The sequence below is a fragment of the Talpa europaea genome, assembly GCF_964194135.1.
Source record: "Talpa europaea genome assembly, chromosome: 9".
NCBI lineage: Eukaryota > Metazoa > Chordata > Mammalia > Eulipotyphla > Talpidae > Talpa > Talpa europaea.
Window position 1 is genome coordinate 108,069,831 of NC_140076.1, and position 6,995 is coordinate 108,076,825.

Sequence of the window (6,995 nt, forward strand, 5' to 3'; positions counted from 1 at the left end):
ATGATAGTGAAATGACTCTGCAATCCCCAAATGTATACCATCTGTGGGAAGACATGCGGTGACACAGAAACACACGTAACAGCAGTGGGGAATCGTGCGGGGTTGACACGCTCATTTTCACTGGCCCTAAACTGATCACACAGAACCAATCCTGACTCAAGGTTATTTGGACCCTCTGAGCTTCCATTGGTTTGACTGTAGGTTTAAATAAATGAGACAGAGGTGTGTCTTATGAGATCTGATCTCTATCTTTCCCTGGGTCCTGCTTCCTTCTCCTGATTCCCGATTCTTCTAGAAAGTTCAGATCTCTACCTCTTCTTGCTCCTAAGCCTCCACTGGACTCTTGCACCTGCCTTTGAAACTGGACAGGTTTACACTGAATAGCCTCCTTGTGCCTGTCACCTGGCCGTGTTCTTCCTGGCTCTACCCAAAGCGTGTGCAAATAAGGAAACCATAGCTCTTCCTGCCCTCATTAAGGCCCCAATTCCCTCAGGCCTCCTTCCCATTGGCCTGCTTCTCTCTTAGTCAACCCCCTAACCCTGTTTCTCCTGTTCCCCGGAAATCCATTCTGCTCAGAGTAATCTTCCTAAAGCAGGATTTCCTCCACAGCCAGCAAAATCAAATTCAAACTCTTTGGTCTGGTAGCCCAGCATTTCCAGAAACAGACCCCAGCTTATGATCTCAGCCCAGGGTCCCCCAGGGTCCCCAGACCCTTCCTCGCCTCTAGCACAAAGACCACAGATCAGATTGGCTGGTGCACAGGCTTTGTGGGGGAATCTGTCTTCCTTCTGTTGGGGATACCCTTCCCCTTAAGCCCTCTGATTAGAAGCCAACCTGTCCCTCGCCCTCTCTGTGATGCCCCCTCTATGGTATTTTCTTCTCCTTTGTGCTTTCAGCACTTTCTTGCCCCTTGTCTGTCATGCCTGTCACCCTCTGACCTGGCTCCCAGACACGTCTTTACACATCTTATCAGTAATCACAGCTATCAAGGACTGTGAGCGCTGACTCGATGCCAGGCACTCACTCTCTCCCAGGGATCATCGCATGCGATCCCCACAGCAACCCTAGGAGGAAGAGTATGAAACCAGCATCTGCCAGCCGGAAAGGGACCCACCTGGGCAGCCTGACCCCACACCATGTGCTGCAATGTCCACACTGTTCTCAAGGTCCCTTGTAAGCAGAGCAGCAGCTGATGTTTCTGAGAGTGGACTGCGTGCCAGGTCCAGTGCCCTTGAGTCACGGACCATCTCAAGAGACCCTACCAGCAACCTTGGGCAGTAGACACCACTGTCCCCATTTTGTAGGGGAGGAAGATGAAGCAAGAAGAGTGGTAATGACTGACTCTAGGATGCAATAAGTAGGCAGAGAGATTTAAAGCCAGGCTGTCTGAATGTGGAGTTCAAGGGTACAACTACTCTGCTCCTCTCCCATCCCACATTCAGCTCCTCAAGGAGAAAGGCACTGATGCTTCCATTTTTACCTGACAACCCGGGAAGCAGCACACAAACCGCAATAGGAGCTGCAAAATCGGGGAACCTCGATTTTGTCAATGCCATTTGCAATCCATTTTACTCCAGGTCTTGCTAATGTATTTCAGGGGTTTTCAAGGGTAGACATCGCTCTCCAAACAGACAGTAAACTCTAGCCAGAACTGAATCAAGAGAACCCAGTGTAAGTGCCTCGGACGCAGTGTGCTCTCAGGTGAGTTTCCTAAGAGCTGATCTCTACCTCAGTTTCCCCATCTGCATGTTAAGGAGATTTCACAGGTCTCTCTGCTCTCTCATCTAGGGAACTCGATTCAGATGCCACAGAAGACAACAGGAATAACAATGACATTCCCCATAAATGTCACCACTTGGAGAAGAGAAAAACAGCACAGGCCTGATGAGCTCTTGATTACAGGAAGGGAGGAAGGAGCAGAGGGATCGTTCATCCACAGCAGTGGGTAATCCACATACCCCGAGAGGGCATCTGGGCACACATCCTGGGCATTTTATGTCTTTGTTCAAGAAATTTACCCTGATCGCTTGATTTCTTTCAAGTTACTAGGGGAATCTGCAGTCCTTCAGCATATGGTTAGGAAGAGAAGTTTTCAAGAAAGCCCACAATTGAAACAGTGGTCCCAGATAATTCCAATGCAGATTTAGTTGGCATTTATTAAGCATTGACAATGCTCTGGGCACCGTTTTAGACACTTTTATAGCAACATTTAATTTATCTCTACAAAAATCCTATGACGTGTTAAGTTTCTGCCCACAAGTTTCCAGTAAGGAAACTGAGCCTCAGAAAGGCTCCTTCAACGTGGCTCGGTGCCATGTCTGACAACCCTGGACACCGTGGGTTTGAACTGCACGGGTGTGCTGATAAACAGATTGTTCTCTAATCATGCGTTTGGCACTCACAGATTCTTCAGTCAATTCTGGATGTCAGATGTGGAACCCAGGGACACTCAGAGCCCACTGCAGCTTATATCTTGATTTCAACTGTTCCGGGGGTGGAAAGCCCTAAGCCCTATGTTGTTAAGGATCAGCTGTTTAGGAGTGGCTGTGTTCCAGATCAACCATCGATCAGCTCTCTTGGCCTAGGTGTAGCCAGACACTGATGCTCCCCTGAATTTCAATAATCTCCTGAACTCGCAAAAGCAAGCCACCATCATGCTCAGAGTCCTCATCTATAAAATAAGGGAAGTGGACAAGAAGGGCTTTGGCTGAAATATTCATTCATTCTACTAAGCCAGGACATGGAGGCTGTAGCTCAGGTCTCTGAGGTCAACTGGCCATGCAAATCTGGGCTTCCTGTTGTGGGGATGGAGCCTCCTTTTTACCAAGGGAGTTCTGGAAATTCCTGACGAGACTGGTGTCTAGTACCTGGCACACAACTTGTATCACTTAGAACTCAAGGAATCCAAGGTTAGGTCTCCTCACCACCCTGGCCACTCCTGTGAACTCCATCCAGTGGGTCCAGGTTCCCACTTCCAGGGCTCTGGACCTCTGATCCTGAGCATCCCTGCATTATCCCAGAATGGAACTCAGAGTTGAGAGACAGTCAGTGTCTACTGAGCCAGGAAGGACTCTGTAGAACACTGTGTGGACCAGATATGCAGCTCCACATCCCAAGAAGATGATGTACTTCCCCTGCCCATCCTAGTGCTGCCCCTGACTCCTGAGCCTCATGCCTGGTGCCCTCCAGACAAGCCTCGCTGCATCACCTTACCCTCTCCACCCCACCCCAATCTCCTTTTCTCCAGAGGCCATGGGTATTTTACAAACCACTTTCAGATGAATAGTTGAGCTCTGAGAAGGAAAAATTACCTTTCTCTATCCATCATAAAAGCTGCTGGCCCCAAGGCCAAACTTCTGCCCCAGGCATTCATCTAGGTTAGTCTTCCCGAGGACCAGGCAAGAGCCAGGCTATCTCCAGAGGCCATACCTTTGTTCTCTTGGCAAAAGTTAAGCACAAAGGACCAAGTGCCCTATTGCTCCCCCCACCCCCACCCCGAGAGTGAGTGAGAGAGAGTGTGTGTGTGTGTGTGTGTGTGTGTGTGTGTGTGTCTGGGTTTGCAAGGGGAGGGAAAGTCTTCCAGCAGAAATCCAGTCCAAGACCACACTAGCCATACTCTCCAAACTGCCCTGCAGGCATGACCTGCTCAAATAGGGCTCCTCCGTGGTCTCAGCACAGCCTTGGCTCCCCATTGGGCACCAAAACCTCCCCGAGCAGCCTGGGTATGAATGCCTGCAACAGGCAAACGGTGCGGCCCCATTTTCAGCCAATGGCACTGCACATGCCTCAAATGCCAAGGTTTTACTAGGACGTGGACGCCTTACAAATGAAAAATCTGAAGCTATTTTTGTTTTTGGCAGAAGAGTTTGACAGTGGGAAAGATGGAAGTGGGGGGAGGCTGGAGAAGAGACATTTAAAACAGGTGAGCACTGAAATGACAAAGGCAAAAAATCCTGGAAGAGGGAAACACATTTTCCCCTGCTGTAAAAGTCGGCCCTGTGCAACAGCTTCTGTTTTGGGGGCAGAGGGCTAAAAAGTGGGCAAAGTGACGGGACAGTCTGTCCTGGGGATTGATATTCAACCTGAGCAGAGGCACAAGGCAGCAAAAGTCACGTCAAGGTCTGCCCTTCAATGACCTCAGCACAGCACTCAGGGTGGAGAGCCTCTGGAAACTTTTCACAATTTTACATCACAAGGCTTAGCCCAGAATGGGGCTATAGCCTGGGGGCAGTGGAGGGTCCAGGTGGCCCAGGGGGCTTTTCTCCTGTCCCTGAAAGGTTTGGGTAGACTGGCAGGAAATGAACAAGGTGCCAAGCTGGGGATCATGAGGGTACAGGCCTGGGACACACAGACAGGTCCTCTTCTCCGGCAGTGCCACTCCTAGGCTGGCCAGGAAGCTTTCCTGAACTCTTTTTCTTAGGAATCTTCAGCAGCAAAAAGGAACAAGCTACTAATCTTTCTTCCTCTGGGGGTCCCTTGTGTACTTGGGTTTTGTTGCATTCAAGGAGTGACAAGGAAACATAAACATCCATTTCCCACCACCATTCGTCAACATGTCCACATGGGGAAATGTACACACGCTCTGCATTGAATTCGGGCCCGCCCAGGCCCCCTTCCTATAGACATTAAACATTCAGGTCTTCTGGAAGTAACAGTAAATAAAGGCATTATTGAACCACCCCCAAATACTCATGCAAAATACCGACGTGCGCCATATAACCACCAGCACCCGGTCTTGCAAACTGATCGCATGTTGCCTAGGATCAGGGGAAAGTTCAGAAAGCACCCTGGGAGCTGTCTCTTTGCCATAAGATTCCAGGTCCCGAGCCTCACAGCCTGTTGCTGACATATCAGGTCCGCCCGGGAGAAAGGCAGAACATCTTGCACCTGACGCAAATGTCAACACTAAGCAAGTGCAGGAATTTAGTTGATTCCAGGTAACTTCTCTGCCCAGTCCCTCCGCACCCCACCCTCCGTGCAAATACCTCAAAAAGTGAGTCTTTCGACCCTCTCTCCCCAGGACCGCGTCGGCCCCCGGGGTCACCTGGAGACGGTCCCCGCTGCCCGCAGGTGGGAGCTGCGCGGGGCAGGACGGGGCGCGTGGGCCCCCGGCCTCTGCAAGGCGCGCCGCCGGCTCGCGGGGCTGGAGAACTTTGCGAAGCGCCCCAAACCGCTCGCGGCTTCCCCCCTCAGCCATGTCTCTCCTCCTTCACAAAGAGCCCGGGGACCCGACGAGCGGTCGCCACCTGCCGCCGTATCCCGGGGCGCTGCCTGCGGCACCCCCAAGGGAAGGCAAGCCAATGGAAAGGAGGCGGAGGTTCACACACCCCCACCCCCAGACCTCGCATCTCCTCGCGGCCCGGAGGTGGCTCCGCAGCCCGCGGGCGCCGACGCCCCCAGGCCGGCTGCCTGCTCCCCCGCGGCGCCGGCCCCACCCCCCATCCTTCCGGCGCCCCGCGCCCACCCACCCGGGCGCGAGGGTGGGAGGGCGCCGCGTGGGCAGCTGGAGCAACAGGCGTGGGAGCCGCGCTCCTCGCGCTTCCCGGCTCGGGAAGGTTCGGCCGCGTCCCTCTTACCTGCAGCGAAGCGAGCCCCGGGCCCCGCGCCCCGCGCCCCGCGCGCGCAAGGAAGCCGCGGCCCGGAGCCGGGGCCGCCGAGCGCCCGGCCGCGCGGGGAAGAGCCCGGCCGCCGCCGCCCGCGCGGCTGCTCTCGCCGCGAAGTCTCCCCGCTCCTCGCCGGCTCGGTCCGCTCGCGCGTCCGTCTGTCGGCGGAGCCCTCCCGCCCCGCCGCGCCGCTCCGGCCCCGGCTCGGCCGCGCGTCCCTCCCCGCCTCGCCGCGCCGCTCGGCTCGCGGGCTCGCGGGCTCCTCGCTCGCTCCCTGCCCCCGCCGCTGCCGGCGCCGCGCGGAGCGGAGCCCGGCGGGCCACGGGCTGCCAGGCGAGGTCCTCTCCCCGAGGGGGACGCGGGGGGGCGCGGCGCGGGCGGGGCGCGGAGGCGAGTCCGGGGGAGGCGGCGAGGCTGCGCCCTCCGCTCGCGACCGCTCCCCGCGCCCGCGGCTCCAGGCCCGGCCCGAGCGTGCGGGGCCGCCTGGCAGCGGAGGGAGCGAGGAGGACCCGGAGCCGCGCCGCGGGAGGGGGCCCGGGGCGAGGGCGTGCGAGGGTGTGTGAGTGAGTGAGTGTGTGTGGAGAGGGGCGCGCGCGTGAGCGGGGGGTGGGGGGCGGGGAGACGAGGCAGAGCCGAGTGTGTCTCTCCGCGCGAGTGGAGGAATCCGAGGGTGTGCCTGGAGGTGGTGGAGTGTGCCGACGCGGGTGTGAGCGCGCGTGCCGGCGAGGGTGGGCCCGGGGGTGAGTGTGGCGAGGTGAGCTCGGCCCGGGGTGGGGGCTGGGGACGGAGCGGGGACCTAAGCGTGAGTGTGGTCTCGGGGCTGGTCTGCGGGGCCCTGGGAGAGGTGGCAGGAGGACCCCGCGTGTGCGCGCGTGGGGCGTGTGCGCACCGAGCCGTGCGTCCTGACCCGCGGGCTGTCCACGCGACACCAGCACTTGCCGCAGCCGAGCCCGGCCATCTGGGGGAGCGGAGCCGTCACCGCGCAGCCTTCCCGGCTCACCCTGGTTCTCAGCTCCGCGTGCCCGGGCTGGAGAGCGCCCTGGGCGGGGGACACCCTCTGCCCCACGGCACTGCCCTCCCAAGCGCGAGGGCGCGACCCCTAAGGTAGGGACTCGCCCTCCTGTCTCGCCACGTGTTCCCGGGACCAGATCCCCAAGTCTGGACTCGGAAGGGTGCACTCTCAACCCGAGTCGCCCGGGTCCTCAGCCTCTCCTGGAAGCGCAGGGATCCTCAGGGTCTCGGCTGAGGATGGAGAGACGCGCAAGCTCACGGGATCCGGGGTCCCTGAGCATCCCGGCAGAGCGTGGTCGGGTCCAGACTCGCACACTGCTGGGGGCGACACGCCGAGGGTTCGGCCCCCGCCGGCTGTGCGCGCCGGCGCCTCCAGCTCTC